Genomic DNA, 9,934 nt, shown 5'->3' with positions numbered 1-9,934 from the left:
TTGCACTTCCTGTCGATCTCATTTTTGAGACGTTTGTATTCCTTTTTGCCTGCTTCATTTACTGCATTTTTATATTTTCTCCTTTCATCAATTAAATTCAAGATTTCTTCTGTTACCCAAGGTTTTCTACTAGCCCTCGTCTTTTTACCTACTTGCTCCTCTGATGCCTTCACTACTTCATCCCTCAGAGCTACCCATTCTTCTTCTACTGTATTTCTTTCCCCCATTGCTGTCAATTGTTCCCTTATGCTCTCCCTGAAACTCTGTACAACCTCTAGTTTAGTCAGTTTATCCAGGTCCCATCTCCTTAGATTACCACCTTTTTGCAGTTTTAATCTACTGTTCATAACCAATCGATTGTGGTCAGAGTCCACATCTGCCCCTGGAAATGCCTTACAATTTAATACCTGGTTCCCTAATCTCTGTCTTTCCATTATATAATCTATCTGATACCTTTTAGTATCTCCGGGATTCTTCCACGTATACAACCTTCTTTAAAATAGAATAAGACATAAAGTTTACAATGGATTACAAATTTTGTTGGTAACTACAATACACTGCGCCAACTACGCTCGATGTTTAATATTATCCCTTTATTTGAAGAAAATACACTCCTGGAAATTGAAATAAGAACACCGTGAATTCGTTGTCCCAGGAAGGGGAAACTTTATTGACACATTCCTGGTGTCAGATACATCACATGATCACACTGACAGAACCACAGGCACAGAGACACAGGCAACAGAGCATGCACAATGTCGGCACTAGTACAGTGTATATCCACCTTCCGCAGCAATGCAGGCTGCTATTCTCCCATGGAGACGATCGTAGAGATGCTGGATGTAATCCTGTGGAACGGCTTGCCATGCCATTTCCACCTGGCGCCTCAGTTGGACCAGCGTTCGTGCTGGACGTGCAGACCGCGTGAGACGACGCTTCATCCAGTCCCAAACATGCTCAATGGGGGACAGATCCGGAGATCTTGCTGGCCAGGGTAGTTGACTTACACCTTCTAGAGCACGTTGGGTGGCACGGGATACATGCGGACGTGCATTGTCCTGTTGGAACAGCAAGTTCCCTTGCCGGTCTAGGAATGGTAGAACGATGGATTCGATGACGCTTTGGATGTACCGTGCACTATTCAGTGTCCCCTCGACGATCACCAGTGGTGTACGGCCAGTGTAGGAGATCGCTCCCCACACCATGATGCCGGGTGTGGGCCCTGTGTGCCTCGGTCGTATGCAGTCCTGATTGTGGCGCTCACCTGCACGGCGCCAAACACGCATACGACCATCATTGGCACCAAGGCAGAAGCGACTCTCATCGCTGAAGACGACACGTCTCCATTCGTCCCTCCATTCACGCCTGTCGCGACACCACTGGAGGCGGGCTGCACGATGTTGGGGTGTGAGCGGAAGACGGCCTAACGGTGTGCGGGACCGTAGCCCAGCTTCATGGAGACGGTTGCGATTGGTCCTCGCCGATACCCCAGGAGCAACAGTGTCCCTAATTTGCTGGGAAGTGGCGGTGCGGTCCCCTACGGCACTGCGTAGGATCCTACGGTCTTGGCGTGCATCCGTGCGTCGCTGCGGTCCGGTCCCGGGTCGACGGGCATGTGCACCTTCCGCCGACCACTGGCGACAACATCTATGTACTGTGGAGACCTCACGCCCTACGTGTTGAGCAATTCGGCGGTACGTCCACCCGGCCTCCCGCATGCCCACTATACGCCCTCGCTCAAAGTCCGTCAACTGCACATACGGTTCACGTCCACGCTGTCGCGGCATGCTACCAGTGTTAAAGACTGCGATGGAGCTCCGTATGCCACGGCAAACTGGCTGACACTGACGGCGGCGGTGCACAAATGCTGCGCAACTAGCGCCATTCGACAGCCAACACCGCGGTTCCTGGTGTGTCCGCTGTGCCGTGCGTGTGATCATTGCTTGTACAGCCCTCTCGCAGTGTCCGGAGCAAGTATGGTGGGTCTGACACACCGGTGTCAATGTGTTCTTTTTTCCATTTCCAGGAGTGTATATTAAGCTATTTAAATGAGATGTATGCGGCCATATCAACACTTTTACATGCACTTCTTCAGAATACAGAGTCACGTGTAAGTACAGTTTCCCACAAAAAGTGCATGAATGCTAGAATATAAATAACACAATTTTGTTCCTGTGACTAAAAATTGTGTTATTTTGCACTATTTCGTGTGACATATCTTAAAACTGTCCTTTTTTGGTACAAAGCACAGAACAGTTCCACATTCTCCATAATTTATACTGGTATATCCCTGGGCACAAAGCTCACATTTTCTTTTTGGCACGTACTCGGGACAGTATCATATCATGCGTCATTTTCGGGCACTGAAGCTGCAGTTTTATTCCTTCCTTGGACGATTTGTCCATCCAAGAGTCCAAACCAAGTTTCCTTTTCTCGGAAAAGATCAGCGCTTTTGTGATGTCCTCGGTAACAATTCGCTTACACATTTGTGTAATATCTCACCTTCAAGACTTCGTCCTTCCGTTTATATGCAGTTTACATTGCACAAAGAAAAAAGGGTAACAAAAACTCCAGAAACTGCCGGATCAGTAGCTAGTGCTCATGTTACCTTTCACGGTGTTTGTTAAAGATGCAGTCTGTTCATAAACTTTTAACAAAAGAACAGAAAACCACCGTATATGAGAACTTAATAGTTGCTTGCAAGCACCACTGCCCATCCTAGCACAAAACCTGAAACATGTTGCAGAAAACAGTGTGCAATTTTGATGTTTTTTGAGAGCGACATTGCCAAATAAAGGGTAAAATTCAATACGAGTTCGAAATCCAAGCGAAAGTGCTTAAGTTTTGCTTCAGTGATCTTAAGAAGAGGTACGTTTGGTTGTTTCATATGACGTTCGAGTAAGTAAAAGTGTAATTATCTCCCATTGACGTAAAAATTTCATACACAACGTTACCTGCGGAAACAGCTGCTTTTGCACTTTCTGCGTTGTGATAACTGGATGCTTGACTCACCGCTACTTTTGTTAAGACGGATGACGTCGCCACCTTCGCCTGCCAGACGGACTTCGCTGCAGTGTGTGGCCTCTGGAGAGTGGCTGCAGATGTTGTCCCCTCTACTGGCACCGTCCACAAGGCATCCACACAGCGTCGCACTGCAGTTGCATTCCACGTGGCCTCCTGCGCGTAACAGCCAACATTAAATGATAGTGCGACCCAGGTGAGCACAATAGCATCTTTCCATATAATTCTGTGTTCACGCAATGAAATACACGCGAGTGGTGAAGGAGAGAGTTTGATCATTATAGAATACTGTTGCTGTTCAAACCGCACATTTTCATGGAAGAAAGTAGCGTCGATGTTGCGGTTATTAGAAATAAATAACGAGCTGCAACAAGATACTAATTTAATTTCGCAACAGCACCGAAACCGATTTTGCTGGATCCCGATCGTGGACTGCCCGACGACGGCCGGACCGACCCGAACCGGTCAGTGACCCCCGCCTCTACCCCTACGAGAGTCTTTCACGGCTCCGACTGACAGCAGTCGCCTATCGCGACTGCCGAGGTCGTTGCCCCCCAACTGGCCACCGCCTCGACATTTGTGTTTAAACAAACTGCGCCGACGAAGTGTACTGCCTGCTTCCACGCCCACCACACATCAGTGCTACTGCTGGTTTCACAGAAGATTTGGGCAGGAGACGCTGCGCTGCAGACAACCCTGCGCCAACCAAAACTAAACCGGCGACCCGACTTCGGCGCACCAGACTGCTTTTCATTAACAGGACGCCTCTGCCCACCGCAACAAAGAAGCAGGCCGAGCGGTTCTAGGCGCTTCAGTCCGGAACCGCGCTGCTGCTACGGTCGCAGGTTCGAATCCTAACTCGGGCGTGCATGTGTGTGTGATGTCCTTAGTTAGGTTTAAGCAGTTCTAAGTCTAAGGGACTGATGACCTCAGATGTTAAGTCCCATAGTGCTTAGAGCCATTTTGAACAATGCAGCACCGATGCAGCGATTCAATGGACACACAGATCCCGACTGTTCGTCCATGACGGGTGCCTGCACACGTAATTTCCTCGTTGTTACTGAGGCTGATGTGAGCACTCTGCCGCCTGCTCTCGCGTTTGCTACTCTGTCGCCGTCACCGCTGTAACTGTGCGCGGGCAGTGACATCCTAATCGCAGTTGCTGGAAATGCACTCATTGTGCTCGACCTCGGAACAGATATGCAAATACCTTGGACATTCCTAGTGGCAGAGACAGCTGAATCAGCCCTGCAAGCACATTTCCTCGCGCACTACCAACTACTGTCGGACATACGAGGGCTGTGTTTTAAGTAAGGGCCGTTTTTATTTTTAAGAAAAGATACAAATACTTTTGTAAAAAAACTATTGTTTTCTGATTCTACACACTTTTACCTATTTTTCTACATAGTTGCCTTGTTTATTTAAGCACTTGTCATACCGTACAACTAAATTTTTAGTTCCCTCTTCAAAGAATTCGGCCGCCTGCTCTGACAGCCAAGAGTTCACGGCCGCTTTCACTTCATCGTCGTCATTGAAGTGCTGCCCGCCAAGATGATGTTTCAGGTGCCGGAAAAGGTGAAAATCGCTAGGAGCAAGGTCGGGGCTGTATGGTGCATGGTCCAAAACTTCCCAGCCAAAAGAGTCAATCAAATCCCGAGTCTTTTGAGAGGTGTGAGGCCTAGCGTTATCGTGCAGGAGCAAAACTCCTTTTGTCAGCATGCCGCGCCTTTTGTTTTGAATTGCTCTGCAGAGCTTCTTTAGAGTTGCACAGTAGGCATCTGAGTTGATTGTCGTTACTCGTGGCATAAAGCCCACTACCAAAACACCGCGCCGGTCCCAGAACAAAGTTGCCATAATCTTGCGCTTTGACAGCGTCTGTTTGGCTTTGACCTTGACGGTTGAGGTTGTGTGTCGCCATTCCATCGATTGTCGCTTGCTTTCGGGAGTGATATGGGATACCCATGTTTCATCTCCAGTGACAATTTGACTCAGCATGTCATCCCCTTCTTCCTCATAACGAATCAAAAAGTCCAATGAAGTGACAAATCTCTTCCCTTTGTGGTCCTCTGTGAGGAGTCTGGGTACCCACCGAGAACACAGTTTCTTAAAGTTTAGGTTTTCAGAAACAATTTTGTACAAAAGCGATCTTGAAACTTGTGGAAATTCCAAAGAAAGACTGGAAATTGTGAATCTTCTGTCCTCATGAATCTTTGTTTCGACTGCAGCCACCAAATCATCAGTGATCACAGAGGGCCGGCCTGAGCGTTCTTCGTCATGGACGTTTTGACGGTCATTTTTAAACTCTCTAACCCATTGACGCACTTTACCTTCACTCATTGCATTCAAGCCATAAACTTCTGTTAACTGACAATGAATTTCTGCAGCTGATGGGCTTCTCGCGGTCAAAAAACGGATCACTGACCGTATCTCACACGCGGCGGGCGATTCAATAATCGTAAACATTATAAAGTAGCACAGCGATGCGTACACGTCAGCTACAGAGTTGCAACTTGCATCAGTGTGAACGGGAAGGATACCGGCAAGTGGCGCGGTGGCTTGTTGCGGCGTCCGCGCGAACTACGGGACTATACGCGCGAACGGCCCTTACTTAAAAAACAACCCTCGTAAATCGCGCCGTCCTATTACGACGGAACGGCCAGCAGCCTCAGGTGTAGTATAGACTATCCCTCTTACGGCCCCATTGCCAATATCCATGAAGAAGAGGTGGTATCTGCGGGTTGTGTCCTTAGAAGGTATTTGCTTGCCAATATATGTACGGGGTTCGCTGGCCCGAGAGGGAGGCATGACGTTTGGAGATTGGCGGTAGCGTCGCGACAAGAGGTGGTCACGAGGTCTGTGCGGCCGAAGCCAAGAGCCGCGCAAGGATGGCGTGCGCAGAGCGAAGATACCGGAGTGCTTCACGGGGGTCAGCAGCGACTACAAGCAGCAGGCAGACATCCCGTCGGTTGGTTGGCAACATTCGTGTCCGAAGACTGCTCGTGTTCTTGCTGCCCTCTTCTACCTGGCTTTCATCGGCACCACTCAGTAACCGCTGCGACTCACCGTGGATCCATGGAACTGCTTGCTCATAAAGGGGAGTAACATTCTATTATCATCGTGGTGATTTGTGTCATTGTCTACATGCTCTTCTTATTATTTTCTCGTTTGTATCCGACCCTCAGAGTTTTACTCGGTCGGCTCTTTGGTCGTAAATATAGGCTGTAGTATTGTACTAAGACACTAGTTGTAGTTTGAAAATTTACCTTTCCTTTCTGGTTTGTACCGATCATTAATGTTGTAATGAATCAGCTCCTGGTCGTAAATACAGTTGGTACAACTGTACTAAGTCACAGGTTGCCGTTAAACAGAGACCTTGTGGTTAGATTTAGATGCTAACCGGTCCAGTTCATTGACTGTAATTGCATTTCCCAGTCATTAGATATAATCTGAACAACCTGTTGCACTAAGCAATTCGTTACTGTGTTTGAAAGACCGGCTCATTATTAGTGTCTTTTAGTTGGATCTTGTGGTTCCACCGAATCAGTTCTCTTGTAACAAGTGTTCATAAGTAATGTTTAAAGACGTTCCTTCAGAGCGGTCTTAATAACTGACAATCAGTTTAACTTTGAAAATATTAACAGCCAACTGTCACCAGGGCTTTAGACAAAATAAGAGTGTCAGAAGGGACGGGTTGAGATCCAGTCGCACCTTGGTTGCCGATTAAAATTAAGAGTTGGTTGCTTTGAGGTAAGCCTTATCATTGTCATATTGTTTCCTAATCTGTTTAACCTTTAAGCACAGATGCTCATCTTAACTACAAATCCTTCGACATGTACAATTCAAATTAAAAGTTACGTCATCTGTTTTGAGTAATTGAATCGCTCCTGTCATCAATGGTGCTTACATAGTTTTCATGTGTTGCAGAAGGGCGTTTAATAAAACAAATTGTGTCCAGCGTGGTAATAAACACCGCTGTTTCACCCAATAACGGGTGGGCTGCAGGTCCGGACGTCTTGTAATGTTTGTCATATTGTTAGCTGTTTTGATTTCTCTTGAAAAAGCTTATTCATAATAAGGTTTAGGGTCAAAAGAATTTTGCAAATTTGTTCATTTTGTAAATAAGATTTTATGGATAGATATTGTTAAATAAACAGGTTGTGTGAAAAGAAAGTTATATTGGTGGGGTCTCCCTTCCACGTTTTCGTTAACTCGTGTTTACTGCGTATCATTGGTAGAAGAGCGTCGTTTTCGACCCGTTAGCGGGGAGTTGTCACAAGTTTCATTTCAAGAAACCTGCTTCAGTTTAAATTTTGTACTTTATATTTTTGGGACATTGTCTAATTATTCCCTTTTGTTCACAGCCGGACCATGGATCAACGTCAGTGTTCCGATATTTCGTTCCTAAAACGGGATCAGCTCTAGTACGAATTGAGCATTAGGTAACAAAATGTTGACGGTACGGTGGGGTAGCTGGCAGCCAGGCTACAGAGAGCGTTGTCAACATCACTCTCCGTTTCTGTCAGCACGGTTGGCGAGGTGAGCCAAAATTTACGGACTATTATGGTAGCATTGAATCAGTTACCAAGAAATCTCACCTTACTCCATAATACACTACTGGCCATTAAAACTGCTACACCACGAAGATGACGCGCTACAGACGCGAAATTTAACCGACAGGAAGAAGATGCTGTGATATGCAAATGATTAGCTTTTCACACACCTACAACGTGCTGACATGACGAAAGTTTCCAACCGATTTCTCATACACAAACAGCAATTGACCGCCGTTGCCTGGTGAAACGTTGTTGTGATACCTCGTGTAAGGAGGAGAAATGCGTACCATCATGTTTCCGTCTTTGATAAAGGTCGTATTGTAGCCTATCGCGATTGCAGTTTATCGTACCGCAACATTGGCGCTCGCGTTGGTCTCGACCCCAGAGTCAACAGATGGGGACATTTGCAAGACAACAACCATCTGCACGAACAGTTCGACGACGTTTGCAGCAGCATGGACTATCAGCTCGGAGACCATGGCTGCGGTTACTCTTGACGCTGCATCACAGACAGGAGCGCCTGCGATGGTGTACTCAACGACGAACCTGGGTGCACGAATGGCAAAACGTCATTTTGTCGGATGGATCCAGGTTCTGTTTACAGCATCATGATGGTCGCATCCGTGTTTGGTGACATCGCGGTGAACGCACAGTGGAAGCGTGTATTCGTCATCGCCATACTGGCGTATCAGCCGGCGTGATGGTATGGGGTGCCGTTGGTTACACGTCTCGGTCACCTCTTGTTCGCATTGACGGTACTTTGAACAGTGGACGATACATTTCACATGTGTTACGACCCGTGGCTCTACCCTTCATTCGATCCCTGCGAAACCCTTCATTTCAGGAGAATAATGCACGACCGCATGTTGCAGGCCCTGTGCGGGCCTTTCTGGATACAGAAAATGTTCGACTGCTGCCCTGGCCAGCACATTCTCCAGATCTCCCCCCAATTGAAAACGTCTGGTCAATTGTGGCCGAGCAACTGGCTCGTCACAATACGCCAGTCACTACTATTGATGAACTGTGGTATCGTGTTGAAGCTGCATGGGCAGCTGTACCTGTACACGCCATCCAAGCTCTGTTTTACTCAATGCCCTGGCGTATCAAGGCCGTTATTACGGCCAGAGGTGGTTGTTCTGGGTACTGATTTCTCAGGATCTATGCACCCAAAGTGCGTGAAAATGTAATCACATATCAGTTCTAGTATAATATATTTGTCCAATGAATACCCGTTTATCATCTGCATTTCTTCTTGGTTAGCAATTTTAATGGCCAGCAGTGTAATCAACCAACTGTGAGGCAGGTCAAGCACAATTACTCGACCTGGGCAATAGAGAAAATATAGAATCGAGCCCTCAGCGGTTAACACGTGTCATTCAGTTAAATAATCTTTTGTCTGATTTGCAAATTCAAAATGCCGTTTTGGAACTGGGGAGTGGGGCTGATACAAATAATATAGAATGTGTGTCTGATAATCCAATACCCGAACGTGGATCCGTCGCCCGAGGTCTAAGTGATCGGTCTGGGAAATATTTTGCTCGCCTCCCTAACCCGTGTTTCTTAAATAGTATTCGGGGATTGTCAATTGAAACCTTAGAAAATATACAGCAGGTATTGTACCTGACGCATTAAGGATCCCCCATCACGTAGTACATATCGCACTCTACCCGTTAGCACGAGGTAGCTTAAGTAAGCTACTATCCGAAACCTTACAGCAGGGTAAGACGATCGGGCAACTGAGGCAATCGATCGTGGAGGGTAAGTTATCAGACCGGATGGGCAATAAGATAGAGTGTAGATATTATTGTCTCGTGTAGGACTCCCACGAATCGCTGTTTCAATATGTAAAGCTGGTTCGGGAGGAAGTATCGGCACTACGTATGGATGTCCCGAGGCGCATTGAGTTGCTAACGTCTTGGAAGGTATTCGGCCTGAAGATGGATATCGGATCGCACTCTTTCCTAGTCCGGTCACTCTCCATGAGTCAGAGGAGGAGGAGGAGGAGATTAGTGTTTAACGTCCTGTCGACAACGAGGTCATTAGAGACGGAGCGCAAGCTCGGGTGAGGGAAGGATGGGGAAGGAAATCGGCCGTGCCCTTTCAAAGGAACCATCCCGGCATTTGCCTGAAGTGATTTAGGGAAATCACGGAAAACCTAAATCAGGATGGCCGGAGACGGGATTGAACCGTCGTCCTCCCGAATGCGAGTCCAGTGTGCTAACCACTGCGCATGAGTCAGAGAATATTGTTAAGTCTGTTATGAAATTGTCTTCTGCCGACAACCAGCGAAATGAGTTAATCGGGGACATCAAGACTTGACTAACTCCGGTCCAGAAGGTAGCATGATAGATAGAGCGCGC

This window comes from Schistocerca serialis, chromosome 1 (assembly GCF_023864345.2).
Source record: "Schistocerca serialis cubense isolate TAMUIC-IGC-003099 chromosome 1, iqSchSeri2.2, whole genome shotgun sequence".
Taxonomy (NCBI): domain Eukaryota; kingdom Metazoa; phylum Arthropoda; class Insecta; order Orthoptera; family Acrididae; genus Schistocerca; species Schistocerca serialis.
The sequence above is the reverse complement of the archived record's forward strand: the minus strand, read 5'-3'. Positions refer to the sequence as shown.